Source organism: Aquila chrysaetos, chromosome 12 (genome assembly GCF_900496995.4).
Source record: "Aquila chrysaetos chrysaetos chromosome 12, bAquChr1.4, whole genome shotgun sequence".
NCBI classification, from domain to species: domain Eukaryota; kingdom Metazoa; phylum Chordata; class Aves; order Accipitriformes; family Accipitridae; genus Aquila; species Aquila chrysaetos.
Window position 1 is genome coordinate 4178077 of NC_044015.1, and position 25781 is coordinate 4203857.

Genomic DNA, 25781 nt, shown 5'->3' on the forward strand with positions numbered 1-25781 from the left:
CATTCCACGCCGAGGACAGTCCGTAACGCCTGCAGCCACGCGACACAGAGCCTGGGATACTGTGGGATGGTGCCTGGCATTCCCACTAGCAGCAATAAGCACTTGTGTCCTGTTCGCATCCCGAGGGCTGGAGCAGCGTTTGCCTTTCACAACCAGCCCCTCCTAAACCAGCATCCCCTTCCAGCAGAGGATGGGGGAGAGGTTTGGGCCATCACTATACTCGGAGCAGCGTGAACATGCCCTCATCCCCATCGCAGCTGAAAGCGAGCTCTTCCAGACGAACAGGAGCTGGCACTAAAGAGTGTCCTGAACTGCATGTCGTAACCTTTAGCCTTTTAATAAGCAGTGGTAAGTGGAGGGGATGGAAGGGGGAAGCAAACATGACAAGGAACTTGATAATAAGCTGATTCTGGAGAGGCTGCTTATTACATTGCTTCAAAATGTTATAAACAGAGAAGGCACCAGAGCCTTCCACTGATTAGGTTAAATTAATTTAAAACAGAAGCAAACGCGGCTTGTCTAAGAGCTCTAGTTACCTGGAAACACAGATAAACCCAAAACATGCGGTTCAAGGGCAGCAGGCAGTATAGCTGGGTTTTTTTCAGAGACCTGGTCCTCATGGAAAAATACAAATTTGGAAATGGCTTTTATTAGCAAGTTAATAATATACCGAAATACAAATATACACTCAGTCTTTAATTAGATTTCATGGAATCAAGTCAAGTAATATATATACACACACGCGCGCGCGCGCGCACACACACACACACGTAATTGTTGCGTAACAGCAGTTCACTGATCTTTGCTGTTTCTTTAAAAGTAACTTTCAGACAGGCAGAAGAGAGCGAGGAATGCATCTGTGCTGGCTGTATAATTTGGAGTTTCCTTAAGAGTCAGCTGAGACTGAATAGCAGAAGCCGTGATGGTTTAATGTTGCTGGCAGCAGCCTGTGCACAAATCCCACGTGCATGGATCTCAGACCTGAACATGGGCAAAGTAACGTTGCGACCCTCCCTCCCATACAAAAACCTGTGCTATTTTCTTTCTGGGTTAATAATACGAATACTCTTCACGTGTCAAAAGCCAGGACTGGATTCCTTCAGATCTGAATGCATCCCTTCTGGTGCTCAGAAGTGCAGGGGCCAGCATACAGCCCATTTACTGCCATGCTGCATTTCACCCTCAGTCTCCCAACAGACTTACCTGCACGAGTCCCAGCTGTTTGTTCTTAAGAAAATGTTCCAGATTTTTAGCCTAGCACAACCCTGTCAACAAGTGCTTGAAACTCCTTGTTTCTATACTAGCTAAATCTTGACTTCAGAAAAGTTTTGCTACAGTGATGGCAAATAATGCTACCCAAGAAACGACGTCTTGGTATTTGCTGAGCAGTAAGGAAGCTTTCACATCTGGAAAGAGGAATTAAAAGTCATACACTACACTGTAGTCCATGTCCAGGCCCTTCAGAAACCGGCTGCAACATATTCATTGGTGCTAGCTGCTGAAAGCAAGCACAAGTTCCGGGCTCAAATTAATAATTTTCCCATATTTTTAGTATGTGCACTGTACAGGTTTCCCAGGGCTGTGATTCAACAGGGGAAATACAATATGTCAAGCAAAAATCTGGCACAAAAGCATTTCAAAGGTTCCTTTCTAGGACAAATCTTAAAGTTTCAATTGTCAGCCAAAAAAGAACATCTGGTTACTCGACCCCTGTGGTCTGTAGCTCTGCTATCTGCGTGCTCCCAGGAAGATCCCAGGTACCTGGGTACAGCTAATCCTTCCCCGACTGAACTGGGCTCATTTTGGAACAAGGAACTGCAAACCTTGGTACTCGACCACGTTTCTGCAAGACCCGCTTTTATAGCTTGTCCTATGGCAGAAAACTATGGAATATGTCACTTATTTTAAATTAATTCCAAGAGGTCAGCTTAATTTAAACCTGTACATTCATCAACCCTCACTTTTTACTTGTTTAGACTAGACAATCCTTTCAATGGTCTTAAGGTTAGCCAGCCTTTTGACAATTTAAGTGTGAAGTAGGAGATTTGCTGCAGTATTTCATTTTGATGTGGGGCAGCAGCAGCAGCTGTTTCCATCACGCCTATCCAGTGAACAGCAGAAACAACCACTGCCAACACAGCCCAGTATATTGTTATTTATTTATATAGCACCATTCACAAGCATTGTGGTGCTTAACAAAGTTAAGCAGAACAAGCCACAAACATAAATGGTGGCTGTTCAGAGAAGAGACGACTTTGTCCCAGATTTTACAGCATCAGCTGAGTCCGTGCTCCGGAGGTCTCCGGAAGAGATTCTACCATGGGGTGGACTGAAACACGGCATGAGGGGATAAACAAGTGGGCACGAGCGTTACTGTTGCTGTGGGTTTGTACTGGAGAGTTTGAGAAGCTAGAAAGGAGAGCTGGAGCAAGAAGAGAAACAAGAAGTGGTCACCTTTCCCCTTTGAAAGGCAGGTAGTGCCTGGGCAGGCAGGAGGAGGAGGAGGAGGAGGAGGAAGGCTTTGCTTTCTCCTGATACTAAGGGCAAGTTTCTTTGTCTCTCTCAAACATCTGCGTGAGCTCCGACCCCACTGTCCTTCTGCCTGCACACGAGATGCTCTTCCAGGCTGTGCTAAGTCTGCACGCTCCCGGGGAGCATTGTCCTGAGCAGGGACTGGTGTTACTGGGGAGGAACCACCACACAGGTCTGGGCTCTGCTCCTGCACGCCACAGAAAATGGAGTCTCACCCTTTATGTGATGGTGCTGTTGTCCCACAAGTGGGGTCGTCTACCCGGTGTGCGAAACGCCAATATACACAAAGCGGAGGTATTTTACCCCAATTCATGTTTGCGCAAAGATGGGGACTAGGTGGTAATCCACAAAGCTAGCACCCCTCATGCCTAAACAGGCAAGCAATTTATACCGTTCAGTTATACATATTTAATTTCCAAAGTTCTTCCCCCAAACTATTATTGGTAGTTACTTATCTAGCACAGTTTCTACTGGGCTGAAGTTTTCCCCGCTTCGAATTAAAGGTCCGGTGTTCTTTTATTCTACAGCACATGCTCAAGGAGAGTGGGGGGGTAAGTCTTTTTGGTCTGGAGTTGAGTCGGCGGTCATGGTCTCCTCCTGCCACCTTTACCTTTCCTTCAGTTATCGAAGATTTTGGCTGACTTCCTGCCTATTAGCAATTACTCAAGTTTTCAGCGCCTCCTGGGGCAGAACGTTCCCTTCTTATCAGTCTTTTAGTTCTTCTTCTGGGGCACAGTGGCTAGCAGGACATACATTGGTTATACAGAGGGAATCTTGTTTCACAAGATCTTTGTGGCGTTTTTAAGGTGGCTGAAGTACATAATTTCTTAAGTACATCATTTCTTAAGTACATCAGTGCCACACCAAAACACCCTCAAGGGGACATGCAAACTTTTCTCACGTGAGTTTGGGATTTGCTTGTTGATGATTCTGCTTCTACTCCCCAAGTTCAAAATCCGCATTGCCTACGTGCATTTGCAAGTGTGCTCAACAGAGCCACAGGCTGGCATGGGGGGGGGGGGGTCCTCAAAACTAAACTCACAGTTGTTATTCAACTGTTCCATCGCAGTATTCAGTGCATGTTTCAGCAAGTAATGGGACAGAAGCGATTGCTTTCCAGACCAGTGCACTGCTACCAGTGAAGAAGGGGAATGAGCTTGTTTTTTTTTCCTGTGGAAATTTAAGGTTCATACAGCTATTGGTGAGTGGTACTGCAGACTCCAGGACTAAACAAGACCCCAAATAGAAGACACAAGCTACCTAGAGACATGCAATTCTTCCTGGAAAGGCAAAGAAATGAGAAGCCTGTTTTAGATGCCCTAGAAACGCAGTTTGGGAATACGTATTTGAATATTCTGCACTCGGAGAAAGGCACTGCTGTATTTTTGGTGAGGACAGTAATAGGACAGACCGTATTCTAGATGAACGGGGGAAAATAAAGGCTCGCAACAGCTGTACACGGCTCTAACAGTTCACACTCTCCCAAAGAAAGAGAATTGACTGTTACCGCGCTAGAATTAACAGAGTTCTATCTTGTTATCCAGGCAATAAATTCCTGTGGGCAGTGGTTTTGGCCTGAAGACACGAGTGGGTGGCTTTCCGACGGCCCTCTCGGCCCACTAAACCTTCTGTGCGTAGTCCGGCCGGAGCGGGGTTCAGAGAACCCCCCCAAAAACCCGCTTACGTTTATCCATCCACTGAAGCGGGCAAGGCAAAAAACCTGCCGTTTTAAAAGCTCGTCATCCTCCAGCGCTGGGCTGACGGACCAGGATCGGGCTTAAACTCTTTATCAAGCCGAGTGGGAAGATTTAAGTTCTTTTGAATCATAAAGTAACTCGGGGGGGGGGGGGGGGGAGTTGTCTTTAGTCCTTGGAGGCGTTACGGGGGCAGGGGGGACCCCCCGCACCCCGCAGCTCCATGAGAAGCGCGGTGCGGGAGGAGGAAGAGGCGGATGCTGGAGCCGGGGGGGGGGGGGGGGATGCGGAGCCGGGGCTGTTTGGGGAGCAACAGCGGTTGCCAGGGGCAACGCGGTCCGCCGGCGGGTCCAGGGCGCGTTGCTAGGCAACGGGGGGAGCGCTGCCCAAACCAAACATCGCCCCCCCCCCGCCGCCGCCGCCGCCGCCGCCGCCGAGGCACACTAAATATGTCAGCGGGTATTTTCAGAAGCCCGGGAGGACTGACAAATAATTTCTTTGCTATAGTAACTGGGAGGGAGGGGGGAGGAAGGGGGGAGGACTGCGGGGTTTGGTGCTTTGTTTCGTTTTCTTTTTTTTTTTTTTTTTTTTTAAATTGTGATTTTAGAATAAATGGATTAACAGGCTGGACGGTGTTCTTCAAAGCAGATGTCCAGGAAACGAACCCTTTTTTTTTTTTTTTTCTTTGTTCTGTTTTTAAAATTATTATTAAGGAGTTAACCTCTTTTGGAGACGGTAGGAACTAGTCATTACGCAAAGCCCCGTGTCCCCAGTTCGCTGCCCTGGGAAGCACCGCACAGGCACCAGCATCGCACGGCCAGAGCTACCCGCAAAAACCCAAGTCCCTGAGCAAGTACTCTTTCAACTTTTTTTTTTTCTTTTTTTTTTCCACCTATTTGTAGATTCCTAGAAGTTTCCCAGCAGAATTTAGATCCCTCTGAAGCAGGATTTAGCTTACTTAGAACAGGTTTGCTTTTCTTGGTGGTATCTCTGAGCCCGGGGAAAGGTGGTCCAGCTGGGAAATCAGTTTTCAGGAGAGGGCTTGTGTGGTTTTTGAGTGTCCTCTAATTTGATGAAGAGGAGAAACTCACCAGAAAGATGTTTTTCCCATGTTAATGGAACTAGAAGAACTAATTTAAATTCTCAAATTTGTAATTTTTTTACATTAAAATTTGAGGCAACTAATCCTGAGCAAAAATTTATAAACACTCGGAGGATTTTAAGGGAGAGCTTGCTCTCTGTGGAAATAAAGACTAGAGATAGGCTTTTGTTGGGCTGGTGGAAACAGATCATTGTCCTGGGTGCAGTGGTATGATCTAAAACATAAAAGTTCTGCTGTGCTTGCTAATCATCATTAAGGCCACATGCTGCTGTCACAGGCTCCCAGATTCAATAGGAGCAGAATTTGGGCAGAATTTGTCCCTCCAACTTTTAAATCTAAGCTTAGGCATTGGCATCACATCAGTTCACCTTCACAGTGATTAACAATAAAGCTTATCACTGAAGTTGCTGATTTCCAAGTGTGGGCACTGCCACAGAATTGCAGCAAGGCATTCACTTCTCTGAGGCAGATGTCATGGAAAGCAGAAATCACTCATCTGCCGGATAAAAAATAAAAAGTCATAGTACTGGGCCACTTTTAAAACAAGGTCTTTCAAAAATTCTGTTCTTTGTTTAAGGATTTTTTTTTTTTTTCCAAACTGTTGCTGACCTCAGCCCCCAAAACTACTCCTTGGTCTTCTAGCATTTGATTGCATTTATCTCCTTCTCAGGGGGACTCGCATGCCTCTTGCATGAGAACAGTAGACCCAGGAACACTTTGAAGGAGGCAGCTTTTCTTGTGATGTTCAGAGCGGCATTCAGCTGAGAGCAGACACTTGTGCAAGACAGCCAAGAGCTCAGCATAGCATGGCAACTTAAAAATGACAACTGAAAATTAAGAAATGTCATAACTTGAAGAATCTGCCCAGCAAAGGGGTAAAATACGCACCGTTTGCAGCTATTTGAGGTGATCTGGTAGCATTTGCACTCATTGCACAAAAAAGTAAACTGAAAACAAGCTCCTGTAAGTAAAGGTATCCTTGCCCATCCTACCTATTGCCTTACGGTAGACTTCAGCATTGAAGTCTCCAAGCTGTGTGAAACATGGTTAAAAGATGCTTTAACATTGCAACATTTGGCCAAGTAAAGGACTTTAATAGATAATTCTGGCTAAGAGGAACATCTCTGCCATGACAGCAGAAGCAGCATAGATGAATGTGACCAACTTCTTGATAACTTTGGTCTCACTCAAATGCCAGCCTGTGAAGCAAGCCAAAAGTCGCTTTCTAGACCCTCTTGCTCCTTGGTCCTTCCACCAAAATTACTAAAGCGATATCTTTGCTGGCATCGATCCAAGACCTATCAACTCATTTCAGAGTGTAAAAGAGGCTAAGTGCCTTGAAAGAGCCACTATTCTTAGTCCTTAAGATGGGCAAATTAAGTCCAAGATTCTTCTCATTCCATTCCTTTCGCTAAGTGCCCTCGTTCCTGCTTTAATATGCTAAAAAGTTAGTGCTGGGATGAGGAAAACACATTGAAATTGAGAGCTGACACCTCTCATCTCAAGTCAGGATGCTAGTGGGGGGTTTTAGGGTTTCAGCTGCTAGAGTCCCATTACTCCCACAGAGCTATGCCTGGCAAGAAAAAGGGTTTCTAGCTTTCCAACTTTTACTGACAAAGTAAAAAGAACCACCCAATTTCAGAAAGTCACTATTTAAACAGCCAGTCTTCCTTATTTTTATCTCCTAGTGGTTTTTAATCCAACCTTATACTTTTGGGAATTTCTGGCCTCATGGGGGAGGGAGCAGTCTATTTGCAATCATATAGCAGCTCAACCCCCCCCTTTTTTTTCCCCAAGTATCTTTCTACTTTTGCTTTCCAGAAAATGAAATGTACATCCACTTCTTGCAAGAATGAGAGCAACGTTAGAAGCGTTAAGTGTGACTGCAGGAGCTATTTCCAGTCTATACAGCATTTACTGCTTGTGCTGAGCAGTATATTGAAGAGGCCGTGAAATGCTAATGATCTCCAGACTGCTAGAGATACAGTCCTAAATAGAAGGAAAAAGTCTCTTTTGAGAGATTTTTTGCCCATTCCATCTCCAGAAACCATACAAAACTTTAACACCTCCCTTTGGCTATAGCTTTCCAAGTTACACTTGAAAAACTGAAAAGGAAAAACAGATGGGGGTGGGGGAGTGGATAGAGATGATCCGACAGAGCTAAAATATCCATTAGTGGTAAATTCCACCATCTCCTCCCCCTCCCAGAAAAACGGACTGCATGGGTCAGATTCCACCCGCAAACCAAGAAACCAGCTCCAACCACATTCACTCAGACAGCCCTTTTTATTCTCTTGCTTGTCTAACCGGCTGCTAGGCAACCTGAGGAGCATTGCTGCTCATATGCATTAGGTATTAACTATTATTTCATTCCTTCCCCCGTATTTACAAAAAGGCAGCAACCTCAATTCATAGCAGACTGTTCTTTTCCCAAAAGCTAATGCTGGCTAAACTAAGCTGGAAACAGAGTTAAAGCCATGTAAGGGTTGAATATACCCACTTTAGCTATAGGATGCTCTCGATGTAGGTGCTATGGGGTGCATAGAATTTCCAGCACCCAGCATTAGCCACCTACCCTAAGTGCCCTTGTTAGGGACTGAAGAACTCATTTTTGGTACACCAGGAGATGCAGCTACTCTGAGCCAACCTCTGGAGGTAACTGCCTCTGCGCTCCCTGCACTGAGAGTCTAAAATCCTGATTTAAGCTTAGTGCCCAGAGTGAAGCATCGCAAACATCCCCACTGCTCCTGCTGTATCCAGCCCTCGAATGGTGAGAGGCGTTCCCTTTGGAGGTGGTAATCTGTGATATCTCCTGCGATAATAAAGCCCTGATTTTGGCAGGATGAGTCACAAAGGTGTAAAGCAGGGGAGATGGACAGCACAAAGGATGCCCTTGCCCTGCCTGGGAAGCTAAGGTGGAATTTCAGAAACTACACAGTGGGCAAGGCTTTCTGCTCCCCTCCCTCCTGTCAACCAGTTCTGCAAGTAGCATCTCCATCTTTGCCAAAGGCAACTCTTCCAGCAATTTCAGTAGACGTTTTGCCTGAAGAAACAAAAAATCAAAACTGGGACAGGACAAAAGAAAGCAGCAGCTGCCAGTGTTTAGAAATGGCCGGGATACTTCAGCTCAGCAAAGAAATTCAGCGACATACTCGGCTCCCCTTGAGAGCCTGGTCCCAAACTTTGGTGACCCTCCTGTATCAAAAGTAATTACCAGAACGACCCTTTACACTAGAGGAGGAAGGTGCTGCTAAGGACACTAAGGCCTCAGAACAACACATTTTTCACCTGCAGGAAGACTCCAAAGGCAGGAGAAGGAAGTGGCAGCACACCGCTGGAAGCCCTGGAAGGAAAGGCTGCTGACAGGCAGAGCCCAGCACTCTTCCAGCTCAGTGACATTTTTGAGTAATTACAAAACCTTAAGATCCATTATAATGTTAATTTGCTGGCTACTTGTTGTGGAGAAGTGTAATTAGATGTTTTGTAGCTACGATGCAGACTGGAAGGAATGCTAAGAATGCCTCCGCTTGCAAACTAAGCAACAGCAGGAAGACGAGGAGCTGGAACAGAAAGGAGCATCCACACACCTTTAGAGCCTGGGAAGGAGTCCAGATAGAGAGCAGGTCCTGGTATCAGAAGGTCCTGGCATTAGAGCCCCTCTTCAGATGCAGAAGGCTCCACTGCAGTCAAAACAGAAGCTGCCAAGCAATGGCAATGTTCAGCCAAGCCACCAGCTAGCAAGCAATGAGAAGGTCAGGCATGCTTTGGTTTACAAAGTTATGCACTCCTCCTCTACGTGTGCATCGGATCAGGGACTAGAAGGGTACCGCTCTGTATCACACCTCGCATCTCCGTGTTCTGCACAAAGAAATTAGTACTTGCATCAACTGAGAGTATCCTACTGATTTATGTCACCATCTTAATTCAAATTTTCAGGCTAAATGTTTCCTCCAAGACAGGCCAGCCAGAAAATGTTTCGTTTTCAAATTAGGAGCTATTTCCTGGGTTGGGGCTGCACTCCTAAGTAAGGATAGTGGGCTACAGCTGAGGATGACAAAACCTTTTCAAATTAAAATGAATCTCTTCATACACAATGGCTCTCCCCATTTCACAATTAAGAGAAGCAATAATTGTGTTTTTTGGTGGGTTTGGTTTTTTTTTTTTTAATGCTGATGTCACAGCACATTTGGAACCAGAAACAGACATCATTTCATTTCTGAAACACACCTATTAAAAGAACTTTCAGATTTGATATAAATTTTCCCCCGCAAAATCAATTGATTAATTGAAAACTAAATTGGAGTCCGTAAAGCTTTGTAATAGTAAACTTCATGTAACAGTTTTGTAATTTGCAGGTGGAATTACAAAAAAGTACTCATTTGCAGTCTAACGCAAGTACCTAGTTACTCTGCAAAATAATATTTTTAAGCTATCAATAGTATCTAAATTATTCAGGGCTGGGAAAAAACAAATCCATCTCCTCCAGAAAGGAAAGCCATCAGCTGCTGGGAACAAAGTAACTATTCTCCTAAGGCCAAATAATCAGCAAAGCAAATACTAGTAGAAAAGTACAGCACCATTAGCAAAGAGAAAAGTTTTCTAGGAACACTCTTGCAGTCAAAAAGTGTTCTGTAACAGACCAAGCTTTATATGATACAGTATTTTACAAAGGAGCAGAAAAGGCAGAGTGAGAAGCAATATCCTAAGCATCACCATTTATTTTCTCCTGAGTGATTGCACGGGACAGTGAATCGACCTGACAAAGTGAGTGACCGCAAGGCTCAGCGCTTGGGACATCTGCTTATTCTTTTTTCATAGATATTTCACATGGCAACAGCCTGCCACACTTATTCGGTCAGGCGGAGTTTAAATGGCAAGAGACCCCCTCCAAACAGGACAGAGGGTCTCTCCTGTGCCACTCCATCACTGAAACAGCATATGCTGTGCTCTTGTGTTCATCTCACCACGATAACCTGCACGGTCTCGGTCCCTCGTCTGTAAGACTTGCACAGATTTTAATTCTTAAATCATATGAATGAGATGACGGTGATAGAGGATGAATCGGGGCTCTTCTGCCAGGTTCCTGAAGGACAGTGGAACTCTCTTGGCCACCCAGATGTTTGCAAATTCACACAAAGAGCCTAATTAACAGTGCAAGGATTAACAAAACTTGTTATTGTTATAAGCAAGGTCAACCTCCCTCACATTGACACCGCAGCCGACTTTTGTATCAAAGCTGCAAAAACCAGGAGCGGCTATTTTCTTTCCGGAAACTAAGGAGGTGGGAGGATGTGTCCGAGCTGTAGCGCCTGGCCACCCGTGCCTCCAGGAGCACCCGTTGAACACTGCGGTTTTGAGCACCCTCCAGAACCACCTGAAGCATCGACCCATTCTGTTTTTTGCAAAAAGCACAGTGCAAGAAACACGGAATTGCTCTGAACCATCAGCAGCAACTTTTCTCCCTTATTCTGCTGCAAAGAACAATGAAGATTTGTCATTACATGAAGTAGAGGGAGATCAGTCTGAGACACTAAGAGCCAAGACCCTGCTCCTCTGTGTGGGCTGTGAAGCTTTCAATGGATTTTTCCATAAGAGAGATTGCACAGGTGGCTTGATTAAATCACCTCAAACTGATTCTCCCGTCTGAGCTGCGCAGCTTCAAAAGCATCAGAGGAATCAGTCAGCATTCATATCTTCCAGTGGTATTGGGGATTCACTTCTTAAATTATGAATTGCTTAGCTATCGACCCATTACCGCTCTCTCTTAATTTTCCTTTCATTGACTGAATTGCATAAACCTGTCTTTAAAAAGAAAGCCAGAAGATGGGATTGAGTGCACCCTCAGCAAGTTTGCCGATGACACCAAGCTGCGTGGTGCGGTCGATGTGCTGGAGGGAAGGGATGCCATCCAGAGAGACCTGGACAGGCTGGAGAGGCCGGCCCGTGCAAACCTCATGAAGTTCAACAAAGCCAAGTGCGAGGTCCTGCACGTGGGCCGGGGCAATCCCAAGCACAAATACAGTCTGGGCGATGAAGGGATGGAGAGCAGCCCTGAGGAGAAGGACTTGGGGATGTTGGTTGATGAGAAGCTCAACATGACCCAGCAATGTGCGCTCACGGCCCAGAAAGCCAACCGTATCCTGGGCTGCACCAAAAGCAGCGTGGCCAGCAGGTCGAGGGAGGGGATTCTCCCCCTCTACTCCACTCTCATGAGACCCCACCTGCAGTACTGCGTCCAGCTCTGGGGCCCCCAACATAAGAGGGACATGGACCTGTTGGAGTGAGTCCAGAGGAGGGCCATGAAGATGATCAGAGGGCTGGAGCACCTCTCCTGTGAAGACAGGCTGAGACAGTTGGGGTTGTTCAGCCTGGAGAAGAGAAGGCTCCAGGGATACCTTAGAGCAGCCTGCCAGTACCTAAAGGGGCCTACAAGAAAGCCAGAGAGAGACTTTTTACGTGGGCATGTAGTGACAGAACAAGGGGCAATGGCTTTAAACTGAAAGAGGGTAGATTTAGATTAGTTATAAGGAAGAAATTCTTCACTGTGAGGGTGGTGAGGCACTGGAACAGGTTGCCCAGAGAAGTTGTGGACGCCCCATCCCTGGAAGAGTTCAAGGCCAGGCTGGATGGGGCTTTGAGCAACCTGGTCTAGTGGAAGGTGTCCCTGCCCATGGACCCAAACCATGCGATGATTCTATTAAGATACAAGCTAACACTAATCTCACCATTCCATAGGGCAAATCCGCCGTTTGCAGCATGCTTCCCCAAAGAGACAAAGAAGAAAAAAAAGACATTTATGAAGCGGAGAGAGGACAGGTCGAGCAGCATTAATTATGGATGAGTTTTGGCACTGTCAAATGAAACATCAGTTTATTCTGTTACTTGAAGTATTGGGACTGGGGTTTCTAAAACATCCATACTCGGCCCTTTCCTACTCCCTGACTCATAGCTCTCTCATGGGCTATGATCTGTAGGTATTTATGAGCCAAACGTGCTTCGAACAACTCAAAGCATTTTAGAAAAAGCTTCCAATACCTCTGGAGAGCCTCAGATCAGCAGGTAGCCAGTAAAGACCATTGCACTGCCAATTTTAAAAGCAGAATGATTTGTTCTCTTAAAAAACAGTTAACCTTTTCAGGGGCTCCTTTATTTACCGAGAAGAGATTCAGGTGGGGAATAGAGGGAAGAGTTTCTTCAGTGCAGCCAGATGGAATTCCAAATCCAGACAGTTTAGTCAGGGAGCTAAGGGGAAGATGTCAAAACATGCTTTCCATTAACGTAATAGCAGAAAACACAACTGGTTTAAAATACTATATACAAACAATTACTGTTCTGCTAACAGAATCTTTGCCAATACCAGTGATTTTATAACCATAGTTAGTTTAAACCAACAGCAACAGAGTTGTAAGTCAGCAATATGGTATTTTATTCTTAAATATTTGCTTGGGATGCTACTTGACATCAGACTTCAGTCAAAATAAACTTCAGCAAAGTCAAAATAAACTTTAGCAAGTGATATGTTAAATGATCCCATCTGCCTGTTTCAAAGGCAAAAAAGTAGATTTTGTTAATCCTGAATTTCCAGTTCAATCTTCCAGGACAGAACGGTCAGCTTCTGTTCTTGTTTAGCATGTTGTAAATCAGAAGTGAATGGGTTTAGTTCAGTGGTATAGATCAGAGGAGTACATACAATCAAGACATTAACAGCAGTTTTTAAAAGTCAAGTATGACAATTTTCTTAGTGGTTAAGTTCTACTTTCTGCAGATGGAGGGGAAAAAGAAAACACCATCATCTTCTCTACATCTGCACTTACGTTGCTCAGGCAAAAAGCACTCCAGTAGAAATAATGCACATTGTTCAGCTGAGCATTCACATCGGATTTTTTTTTTTCTCCCACAATCGCTATATGCCAAAAAAGTCAGCTAGCTCACCCTCCAACACTGACATGAAACTACAGAGGGATCTTTCAAAGACACAAGTCAAGAAACAGACTCAAAGAAGTACTACAAGCAGCTTATATTAAGTTCACAAGAGACATTGCTGTCTCTAGGAAAGAGGCAGTTACAGCAACAATGCCAGAAGCCAGTTGCAAAGAGAAAAAAAAAAATTAAAACAAAATTGTTTGCAGCCTTGAACTTCTGCGAGTGTATGCACACGTGTTCAAGCGAGAACGTTGTTTGTCCTTCTGCAGTGGGAAAACACTGACTGTTGTTATAAACTCGTACAACGGTATCAGTACAGAGATTAGATTACCTTCCAAAATAGGTTTTCAACACACTATTGTCTCAAAGGAATAAGACACTCAACTCGCTGTACCCCGCTGAGTAAGATTTCTGGGGGGTGAAGAGGGGGGCAAGCTTTTAAAATTAAAATCCTCTGTTATTACATTATTGGACCATATTATTGCATACCTTCTTTAACTGATCAGCATATGCTACTGCTGATTTGGGGGAAATTTATGCTTCCAGGGAACAGGCAGTAGCTCAACCATTACCCTTCTGATGCAAGAAAATTAGTAAAATTTTTATAAACCTGATAGAGAAGAAGGTATAAAAATTATTGCAGAGAGGCTACAGGCTGTCAGTTCTTACCAACTTTCAATTCACTGTTAGTCTAGGATGGCTATAAGCCAGAAGTGTAAAGTAGGAATTAATCCATAGACAATTTACTTTTCTCCAGCAGAAATACTGCATAATGTTCTGGCTAATCATGTAATTCAATCCTCATATATGAAGAAAGCAGTTAGAAATCAGGAGATTCATTCAAAATGTTCACCGTGGAACATTTTGTTGTCCAACATCATAATATAAATTCAACCAAGTAGCTGCCAAAATGAAAGCTATCACAAAAATTCCTTAATGATAGACTAATAAGAGACTCATCACCAAAGTATTAAATAATTCTTCAGGGAACATGAATAAGGATTGCAATGTATGATGTACTAATTTAGTTATTTGGTGGCATTTAAGAAAAAAAGCTTGAGTTTTAAGGACCTGAGGTTAGAATACAGCTGGAAAAATTCAATCCACGACATAAATTGTCTCTTGAAATGTGCAAAGAGAGGGAGTGTCACTGAAACTATTCTGTGTTTCTCATTGGGTACTGCAAACAGAGCAACATGGAACAACAGAGTTTAGCTCTTCATCTTCTCAAATATTTTGTTCCAAAATTCACTTTTTGACAGCACTCTACATGTGTGTTCACTTGGATTGTAAAACAGACTGAGGAATGATAGTGGAGTCACCTCAGCAAGAAACCCGCCAATCCCTCTTTTCCCCAAAAAACATTTCTTCAATTAAATAATTTTTCCAGGGGTTGGTTAGTTGTTTTCCCTCTCTCAATATATCAGGACCAAAACATGGCTCTCAGCATGGTTTCTGCATCTCCACCAGCCAGCACCCTGCAGGATTGCCAGCACCCTGCAGAAGGGAGAGCAAACTGGGGGAGGAAAATCCACCAAGTAGGTGCTTCTCCTGGAAGACCATTCCCATGCACATCTCGGGGAGCAAAGAGAAGCCAGCAACTGCATCGATGTTGCATCTTATGCTTCTCATAAGAGGACACAGAGCAGGCAGAGCTGTGCAGCATGCATCCCTGTTCTCTGTGTCCAGAGGGTAAAAGGCAAGTGCCTCTGCACAAAGGATTCTGAGAGGGCATGAAGCAGGGCGATGATCATAGAATCATTTAGGTTGGAAAAGACCTTTAATAATGACATCATCCAAAAAATGCATATGTGATTTTGATCAGCGAGTAAAGCAGCAATCACCTGAGGATTTCGAAGCACTTTACAAATATTAATCCTTACAAGTCTACCCATCTCAACTTTCTGGCTCCTGGAAAAAAGGCAGGTATTGAATTTTTCCCTAATGGAAAATGGAAATGAAAGCACAGAGCAAATAAAGCAGGGTTTCCCAAACAGACTCAGATACCAATAGACTTGGATTCTGGATCAGAAAAAGATGGGACTTGCTATATCAGAGACTAATTTATGCCTCAGAGCACAGTCCTGCAGGACAGTCTATGGTGGCACGGACACCCCAGCAAGGACTGGGTCCGGAGGCAAGGAGGTGTATCAGAAATGTGGAATAAACATCCTTCAGCATGGTGTACTCTTGGAACTACACTCTATCATAATGTATCTATATGTACATATACAGGTATATTTATATATGTATGTGTGTATATATATAAAAAAATAAAATACACATGCATCTCCACATACACAGATACAGATATAGCCCCAGGGCCTGCATAAACATACAGAGAGCTTTTATTGTGACAGACAAACCCTCAGATGTTTTGACATTAAAATGTCTCCTTTCAGTCCGCATCAAGGAATTGATGATTAGTGCTTTTTACAAACGAGATACAGAGACAGAGCTTGCATGGTACCTGTGGAGCTAAAGACAAAGTACATTTCCCTACAGGGCAGTAGTAGGGGACTTAAAAATTCCTCAGCGTTACAATAAGGCAGATCATGTTTTTATGAGTGATTGTGTCCATGAAAAAGATGCAGAAAAGTACCCGGTCCGCAGCTTGTACATAGGAGAGACTTACCCTGCAATCCTCTATCCTGCTCAGCTGTAATCCACCATGACAATAGATACAGTGGAATAAACAGAAAGGCACTGCCTGGCCCATAGTTGTGCATGCTCTGTCTGCACGCCTTGCTAAGAATCAGAATACCGACTCCCAAAAATCAACTCTGATAATTAGGCGTTTGTAGTTTGTTTATTAAGCACCAACATGACAGCTCGCACGTCATGCTTTTCCTCTGTGAAGGCACAGGAGGGTGTTTGCTCTCAGTGAAGTTGATCTCTAAAAGAGTTATGTATCTTAAATAGCCTAAAGATCCTTTAGGTGAAGGCACATCGGGCTCTTCCCTAGTAACGCAAGGCTGTGGCGACAGCTCTTCCCAACAGTACGGAGATGACGCAGCAGCAGCAGCTGATGAGGCATCGCACTGGAATGTCTTGGATGGGGACTGCAGAGGAGGTTTCTGTGAGGGATAAAACACCGCTGCCAGCACAAAATAATTAACCCCCATCTTTGGCGTAAGACGATCTTTGCTCTGCCTCTCCCATGAAACCACTGCGAGCACTTTGGGGCAGAGAGGGTAACAGGTCATTGGGGTACATGGGCTTCCTGGCACTGTAACAGCTCAAACAATCATGGTTTTTAACTGACATTATCTAATGAGTCTAAAAGAAGCTATTTCTACTTAGTGCCTCTACCTCAAGAAAGACTAAATAATGAACTGACTCAAAATTTCAGTGGCCAGGTAGACGTCCGGGAATACACAGTTTATTAAGTGTTACAGAAATGTTGATTGCACTTTTTATCTAAAGACAAGTTGGGGTTTTCTGTTGTTTTTTCTTTGGTTTTGGTTTGTTTCTTTTCCTTTTTTTTTTTTTTTTTTTGAAAGATTTTTAAATTCTGAGCAGCATCCAGATTGGGAAGAATGAAAATGTGGAAAATAGCAGCGATAAGAATCAAAAAGCACTTTTGCTGCTCCAGTATAATTTGAAACATGAATTATCTGGCTTACAACTCCTTACCTTACACAATTATCTCTAATGGTTGCAGCGTACAAGACAATACCCTGAAATTTAAGTAAGTCCATTTATTAGCACAGCAAGCAGCATTTCTAACCATCTAAGTGCCTCCTGCCTGCCAGTGGCTCCTATCTGGTGAATATTATCTGATCACGGTGTTGGGAGCAATCTTATGGAAACTACCATAGTAAATGCTACTCCTAAAGGAAAACATTGACACCAACAGATCCCTAGGCTAAGCCACGAGTAGGAACAACCTTTGCTCTCGCAATGCCCAGCTCAAGTCAGTGCTGCAGGTTGCCAGCCTCCGCAGGTGAATGTAACAGAGCTGTTGCCCAAAACATGAAGTGTGAATTTTGTATTTACAGTTTGCAGGAAGGTAATTAATATAGAAAAAACTGCATTATGAGTTCAAACAACTGTGGAGGACGGGTAGCCTGCAGGCAAGCCCCAGTTTCTTCAAGGGTTTTAGGACCTGGGCGAGGGATATTTCACTTCCCTGGTGGGTGTAAGTCTTCTGAACAATGGTGCACATCTATCATATTAGGAAGAATAAATATTTGCTAGGAAGAAGGAAGCACTGAAGATTAGCTTGGTGACCAGAAGCCATTATTTCTCTTATTATCTGTACCTATTAAAGAAAAATTTCCTCCCATGATTGGTCATTTAAGGTCATGAATATTTGAAAAGATCTGCATTTCATCTTCTTTTGGGGGGAAGAGGGTGGGGGTTTAAACAGCATATAAAATATTTTCTTTAAATGCAGAGACTGAAGATAAATTAGACAGAACTAGTAGTCCTCGTGCACTTATTCACATCTACCCCCTCATTTCACAGCCCAGAGGTGGATTTCAAGTTGTTTTTTTGACTGTACCATCCAAGACAGCTCAGGGGAGGAGAAAGAAGGAGAAAGATATCCTTGCACAGACCAGCGAGGCGACACCACTGATAAACAATGTACCTACACCAGACTGAGAGGTTGGTCTTATCTTGGAACTTGCTTCCTCCCCGCTTTCTGCAAGCTTCATCTTATCAGAGGCTATGCAAAAAATTCTCTTTACCACCCAAACAAGAACACAGTTTGCGTAAGAGAAAATAGGAGACTACTGCCTGCTCTCCAGAAAGGCCCCAGACCTGGCTGCACCAACTGGAATATCCAGCCCTGTGCAGAATCCGGCCATCAGCCTTGCTTCCCATAAGCATCCCCCGGCTGTATGGAGGTGGGCCATTTGTCCACTTAATCACACATATCTCCAGATGCCTTTTGCTTCCCTTCTCCAGCGGTAGCGTGGGTTGCAGCAGACTGAAAAGGTTTGGCCAAGCTGTGAAGAACAGGCATCCTCTCCCGCGGGAGGCAGCGATACGCTGCTTGGTAAGGACAGGCTGCCTTCTCCAGCCCTGCTTTGTCCAAGTGGAGACTCAGTTCTGTCCTCAGACACCGGTGAAACCCTCTCCTACCACAGCCATGAGGCGACAGGGAGAGGAATGGCATTTGCATTTCGAGTTACTGTCCCTACGCCTTGTTAGCCAGTCCCACAGCCTCATTTATATGCCAAGTAAAGGATACTTAAGAAATTGTCTAATTGTGAAATCGTCCATTACCAGCAAGGAAAGCCCTCTGAACCCATCCTAGGCACAAGAAGCACTAATCCAACCCACACATCATCAAGCACTGGTTCAGCTCAGGATCAGATCCTGGAGAAAGCCAAGCAGGCAAAAGAAAAAGGCCTTTTCACATGAGGCGATTAGAGCTTCACTACACCAGCGTCTAGTCTGAGCGACAAAACATGGGAAATCCTCCATGCAAAAGCTATTATCAGATGCAACATGCTCAGATCGTCTAGACTGTGCCACTCCAGAAGACATATGCATCCACCATAAATAACCTTTCCAAATCAAGTGAGTAGAATAACTTCAAGCAGTGTTGTATTCAGGCCATCACTGCACCGCAGTGTAGGTCTGCTGGATGTCTATATATGATAACAATAAAAATTAAATGCTCAGTGCCCTGGTTTCTCTAATCACTGTAGCACTGTTTCAGGGGAAAAAAAAAAAAAAGAAAGAAGCCCTTGTAAAGTGTCCCACTGTCTACCTGCTCAGCCACACACAGGCAGGCCTGACTACGGGTTTTACCTGTCAGCATGAGGTTCCTTTTTCTAAAACCTGCTGAACTCCCAGCATCCCAGATACCCTCCACCAGAGATTAGAAGAAATAGAATAACTAATATAATTCCCCAAACAAGGTGAATGTTTGATCAGCTGTGTGTTAAGCCAGAAATTATCCAGAATAGTTCTGTGGTTGTCATGGTGGCAATGGGATCTTAAGCTGATACTAAAGAATAGTCTCACAATGACTTACTAGGTGGCAGCTAAGGAAATTGCTTATTATGCTTAGGTTGTTTGCTTATAATCATTCCACCCGCACCTCTTCCTTTCTCTCTACTTCCCTGTTTCTTGTCAGTCTTAGCTAGTGACATCTCCAAAAGAAGCAGCATCCTTAATTACAGGCTCAGTTCAGTGGGGCCTTTGCCACGCATTAACCTCAAAGAACCACCAACCACGTAATCCCAGACAAACTTCTAGATAACTGGTGCATCACCGCATACATTCAGTACTGATTTCATCCTAATGCTTCCCAATGAGTTGGGCACTTACAAAACTCAGCTATGGAGACAGAACCATCTTTCTTCACACCCAGATTCACTCATGCTATGTGGACTTTACAAGGATTCACTCATCCATAACACACCTGCAAAGGAGATGCGCGCAGGTTTGCAGCACGCGTCTGCTGGTGCGTGCGAGCATGGGTTCAGTTCCCGACAGGAAAGGCAAAATGCGTACTCCAAAGCTGGGTGGGAGAAAAGTAAATCCAGCCATGAACCTCTTCTCTAGAAGGGATGGGGAAAATACAATTTCGCATGCAAACATCTCCATCTGTGTACAACACCAAGAGCCACTCGCTGGCTAAGAGAGGAGGCAGCAGGATTGGAGGCAGGTCTCCTGCCCCAAAACCTAGAGCCTGCTGCCACGTACCACAGTACAACACAAATCCTTTCCTATGAGGACAGCTGAGCAGGCAACGTTTTGGAAACCTTGACCCACACTGAATTTCTCCCAGCAGAACAGCGTCAGCTGGCAAGGGTGCAGAAAGGAAACACACCCTTCGGCACTATGTACGGTAGCAGAAGTCACGGCATAGATGCAGCAAGCAACAGAAAAGTGCTTTTATCAGCTTAGCTTGGGCTGTCCCGAGAGGCAGGACAACTCCTGAAGAGCAGCTGCTGATCGCCATGGACAGACGCTGCTACATGCATCTTGGACACGGTGGCATCCACAGAAGCCTTCTTGCCTCCCGCTTGTGCTTTGTTTCTGGTTGTGTTCTGCATTTTCTTTGTAAGGCTTAGAGACTTTGTAAAAACTAGCGCTGCCCTGAAGAAGTCTGAGCATGAAGTCACTCTGCCACAGAAGACAGGGATGTGTCTCAAACGGCTGTTCTTCATCCTAGCCTACATGCAGGTACCTGCTGTTGTTTCTCCTCATCCACATTCAGATATTCCCACACGTAAAGCCAGAGAAGAACCACCTCAAACAGAAAAAAATCATTTGTGGAGACTGGACGGTCATAATATGCATCAGTGAACTACATGATGCAGCAGTGAGGAATATTGCTGCAGTCAATGCCATTATTTCTCCTGTTGGCTTCTTGCTAGAGACACAGGATTTCATTCAGCAGAGTATTGATTTGTGACAGGAAAACAAAGAATCTGATTTTTTTTTTTTGCATTTGCTTTATATAAAGTCATCATTGGCACAGCATTCTGTGACCCCCGTTTCTTTGAAAGCAACTGCAATGTTCAAGTGTTAATCTCTTTCAAAGCTTTATCTCTATGTTTGTACTATGCTGAGACTTCTTCGGTATTTATTAAGCTCAGAAAAAGAAAATCCTAATTTCTTAATAGAAATCTAATTTAGGAAAAAAAGCAAGCTTATCAATTGCCTTTAAATTACTTTTCAAATGGCTCCATTTGGCACTTCTACAGCTCTCAACTCGGGTGTAATACCAGATCAACAAAACAAAACAGTTTATAAACCTCTGTTTGGGAGGACTCTTGTTTTCTGTTGCAATTTAAAATACTCCTTGTAAATCCTTGCTGGATAGATACTGCCTAACTCCCCAGTGTCGTAAGTAAGCAGGAATAGCATCGGAAGAGGAAGATTTTTGCATTCATTGACATGAAATCATGTCTATACGGAACTATATATTGTTTTAACAAGTCAGCTAAATTAAGGAAATTTAAACTTTTCTAGTCCTTGTGTTTTAGCTGGGTGAAATGCAGACATAGCCATCTTCCATAAAAAGATGACCCAAAATGAAGGTGGGTTTGGTTTTTTTCCCTTTCCCCACTAACTGGAAACAGTTCGTGTACTGATGTGCCCGGAAATAATTTCCTCCATGCTTTCTGTGTTAAGAAAAGTGATAGTCTGTAGGTAGTGCCCCGTACGAAAGGATTCCTCTTTGTTCAGTGTATTAAGGGGTACACGGCTTGCGCTGAAGAAATGTTTTGTCATCTATTTATGTATTTATGGCATAATTAGTTCATATGCAACTTAGATGGAAACAGCCTAACGTGAGAAAGCCAGCACATTCTTAGACAATAAGGTGGATTTGTGAGTGCGTGAACACAGGAATAAAGAACTGCCAGTCCAAATAAGACAAAATACCGAGTCTCAAAGCGCAGATTACAGAAAGAAACCTTGCATATGTTTCAAATATCAGAAACATAATCCCGGATCACGGAGCTGCATGCACTGACACAGGGGGAGGTTAGGCGCTCCTCTCCGCAGCACCCACGGCAAGCCCTGGCACGCTGGTCCGGGCAGTGCTTTGCTCCAGCTGGCAGGCGTCCAGACATTAACTGCGCTGGCATTTGTTTCGAGGGAGGGAAAGAGGGGAAAACTTGGTTTAAATATAACTCGGCAGCCTCCAGCAGAAACTTTGGCTGCGAAGCCGAGCGGCAAGATACGCCTGTTGAATCAGCACTGCCCTCCTTGTGCTGTGACTCTGCATGCCGCAGGACGCTTTTAGCTCTTGAGTACTAAAACTGAACAAGGAAAATATGCTAGAATATGTTAAAACAGATATGTTTACAGGCCTGTATTAAAAGCAAAAACATGTTGTGATTAAACATAACAGCTGTCAATGCTCTGAGGTGTTACAAGCGTGAGACTATTTAAAGACAATGACTGGCGCCATCTATTTTACTGCGATCGAGCTAGGAAAAGCTGCAGTTATTAACCACTGACTGAGGCTTTACATTTATGGCAGCCCTGAAGAAGTTGTCACAGAGAGGGTAACAAGTACAGAGGTGACTTAGTGGCAAGGAATACTCTCCACTGGAGAATTTACCCCAACAGATAGCCAGGACACATGACATCAGTGGCACTGGCTGCTCATGTCTTCATCAATTACGGCCTTAAATTTCAGATTTACACATGCAAAAATATACAGAAAGCATGTTTTTAATGTACCTCCACGTACATAACACACGTTTTAACAGCTACTCTCTCAAGACTGCACTCAGCCTTAAGTCTTGAGATGGGCAACCCCTTCCCTCCCTCCCACCCCTGCTGCAGGGGGGGACTCAACGGGACACATGGTGCCAAGTCCCTTGATGAAGATTGGCCTCCATTTATATGCCAAACTACAAATTTATAAGCCAAACCTACAAATTTATATGCCAAACCTACAAACTTATATGCCAAACTGACAAAATGCTCTCCCTGAAAGGGCAGATCTGATGCTAGAGGAGAATTTGCTGCACTGGGCCATGGCCACGGCACCCAGCACGTTGCCTGCACGTCTTACACCCTCTCCAGTTGCTGTAGCACAGCGTTGGGATTTCGCACTCGCTCGGACCCCTCCACAGCAAACAGAGCTGGCACGCAGGGCCCCAGGACAGGGACACGGTACTATGAGAGGAATTCATGAGATGCAAATGGCACAGCAGGGAAATGCAAAGCAGGGACTGTCTGTGGGAGTTCCATGTGAAGTCCGATGGACCTGGCTCTTGTGTTCCTCTGTGGCAGCAGATGCTCTTACCAGCATCCACGAATGCATTGGGATCGTTCCCTGTTTTGCAGAAAGCAAGCTGGGATCATTCCCCATTTTGCAGAGAGCAAGTGAGGACAAAGAAATTCCAGTTGTCAACCCCTCGCTTGCTTTTGTGTGCACTTTCACCCTTAAGGCCAAGATCCCGCAGCTACCTGAGAACTCACATTCCATTTAAAAAGAGGAGTATTTCCAAACCTCACTGGTACAGGAACAGCTTTGAGAACATGAACTCTAAAGGCTTAAAAAAAACCCGACCCAGAGCATGCCCACACCTTTCTGCAGATGCAAAACATCTCACAAAATTCAAATAAATTTCATGTCCCTTGGGACAGCAATACTGAGAGGTAAAGAACCAGTTGATGTGTTGGGTTTTTTTAAAGTACACACTAAGATTTTCAAAACGAAACAATGAGCATCACTGTCAGAGCCACCACATCCCAGTCCCGATGTCAGGTATCCAACACTCACAGTTTGGTCCTACAGCGTGCTTTTTCCTCACCTGACTTCAGCCATCTAGAAGTCAAACTTTGCTCATCCTGGACTCCCCCAACAGAGAAAGATACCTTCAGAGGCTGGTTCAACCCATCTTGAATTAGGTAACCACGAGAGGACCATCCAAGATGCCTTCCCTTCCACAGACTGCCTTCCACTAGACGTGTAACTTCAAAATAAAACCCGAGATAAGACTGAATTCATCTTAAACTGACTGAAGCAAACTCACACCCAACAGTCAAACAGCAGAGGCAAAGAAGGAACTCCAGCCTTTGGGAAGTTAAGGTTTATATTTTGAGACTGATTTTTTTTTCTTTTTTTTTAAGCCCGCAATTACTCTCTATTCTCAACTGATTTGTAACCAAGATAGAGAGCTGAAAAGTTTGGGCAGAAGCAGACAAAAAAAGCCTTGACTAACAAATGAATCTGAAGCTGAGCACAGTCGGTTTAAGGATATTCCAAGCACAAAAACATAAAGTAGATTTAATAAATTTATTATTTATTCCACTTTGCTCCTTAATTAGAAAGATTTGCTTCTTTCAATAGCTAAGCCAAAAAAACCCCCCACTTTAGAGTAGTATCTAAGTAAAAAGAATGGAAAGATTTAATCAGACTGCAGGCACTCACACTTGAAATAGGCACATACACAAAATCTGCTTTAACAGGAGACGAGTCTTGTTTCACAACACACTTTATTCAAAACAAACAGGAGAAACCAAGTCAAGAATAGACGGCAGATGCTTAAAAATAGGTCTTATTGTAATTTTCGCTTGTTTCTAAGACCAACAAGAAAGCAAGTGCTGGGATTTCAGAGCTCTGGCAAACTATAGGGATGAGCTGGAGTTGAAACCAACCCCCCCCCCACTCCCCCCAGTTAGACTAGGAGAAACGCCCGGGGGAAAACGGAGACACCACCAGGGGTATGCAAGCTTCCTAACGGGAGGGCAGAGGGGCCGGCCGGCCCGTCTCCCCCCTTCCCGACCCCCCCCCCCAGCACTTCCAAGCTGCCACCGGGGTGGGAGCGGGGTTGGGACACGGCCCCGGAGCCCGCCGGGGTTTGTAGCAACCGAGGTTTCTTCCGAGCCTGATGCTCAGAAGAGGGAGTTAAAGGAAAATACGAACCGGGGGAGAAGTTCATTACAGCGGGAGGGGTGCCGTGTCCCTGTCCGTGTCCCGTCCCCCCCCCCGCCCCGGGTCGCCACAGGCACCGCCACGCGGTTTGGATCCCCGTTCCCCGGGCGGGGACCGGCACCGGAGGGCGGGGGAGGAAGGCGGGGGGGGGGGGGGGGGAGGAGGGAAGGACGGGGGGGGTGTCGCCTCCCCCCCCCCCCGCTCCGCCCGGGTGCGGTGCCGCTCCCAACTTCCCGGGGGCGGCGCGGGGAGCGCCCTCAGCCCCGGGCGGCACCGAGGGGCGGCGGACCCCGGGGAAACGAAACCTGCGGCCGGGACGGGGCGGAGAAGCTCAGCCGGAGCGGGGGAGAGGCGGGTGGGTGTGGGGGGGGTGTGGGGGTCCCCGCCGTCCCTTACCGCCCTCCGCGGAGGCCGCGAAGCTCCTCACCACCCCCCCCCCCCTCCACCTCACCACAGGTCCCCTCAGCGGGCGGGACCCCCGCGGCCGGGCTCCCCCCCCCCCCCCCCCCCCCCGCGGTCCACCATCCCCGTCCCGCCCGGCGGGTCACCGCGGCCCCCGCTCACCTGCCCTCCCCGCCGGGCGCCGCGGGCCGCGCTGGGCTCCGGCCGCCGGGGCCGCGCGTTGCTCCCGTTGGCAAGTAACAGTCTCCAGGGCTACGGTCACTATGGCGCCTGGCGCCGGGTCTCGAGGCAACTGTTGCTACCCTCTCCCCTCACGTCACCGCCCGGCCACGCCCACTCCCGCTAGGAGGGGGTGGGAGCAGGGGCGTGGCCCGCTGGGCTCCCCGCCGGCTGTTGGAGCGCCGGCTGTCAGTCGTTGGAGGGGCGGGAGGCGGCGGGGGTAGGCCAATGGAGGTGGGGAAGGGGCGGGGCGGAGAGTTGGCGCGCGCTTTGGCGCTTCGGAGAGGGGCGGGGCGGGGCGGGGCGGGAGGGGCGAGGGGGCGGGGCGAGGGGCGAAGGGGCGGGGCGGGGAGCGAGGGGGCGGGGCGGGGAGCGAGGGGGCGGGGCGGGGAGCGAGGGGGCGGGGCGCGGAGGGGCGGGAAGCCGCGATCCCGCGAGCTCCGCGTTTTTATCTTGAGGGGGCAAGAAAAAAGTTCATTTTTCCTCTATTAAATATTAGAAAGTTCCCGTTGACTCCCGGGCGACGGCACAAAGGCGGTCG

General features: G+C 45.9%; 1 protein-coding gene across 5 annotated transcripts in view; it reads right to left on the bottom strand.

The window, feature by feature from the left end:
- Nucleotides 1–25342, bottom strand: part of RFX2 (regulatory factor X2) — a 62631-nt gene extending 37289 nt beyond the window's left edge. For 3 of the 5 annotated variants that reach the window (XM_030033326.2, XM_030033325.2, XM_030033334.2), the window contains exon 1: nt 25184–25342. The gene's annotated coding sequence lies outside the window, so the exon portion shown is untranslated. Of the gene's footprint in view, nt 1–23495; nt 23658–25183 lie in introns of those variants that run through there. The other 2 variants (XM_030033332.2, XM_030033327.2) reach the window with 2 other exon arrangements.
- Between the last annotated feature and the right edge of the window lie 439 nt (nt 25343–25781).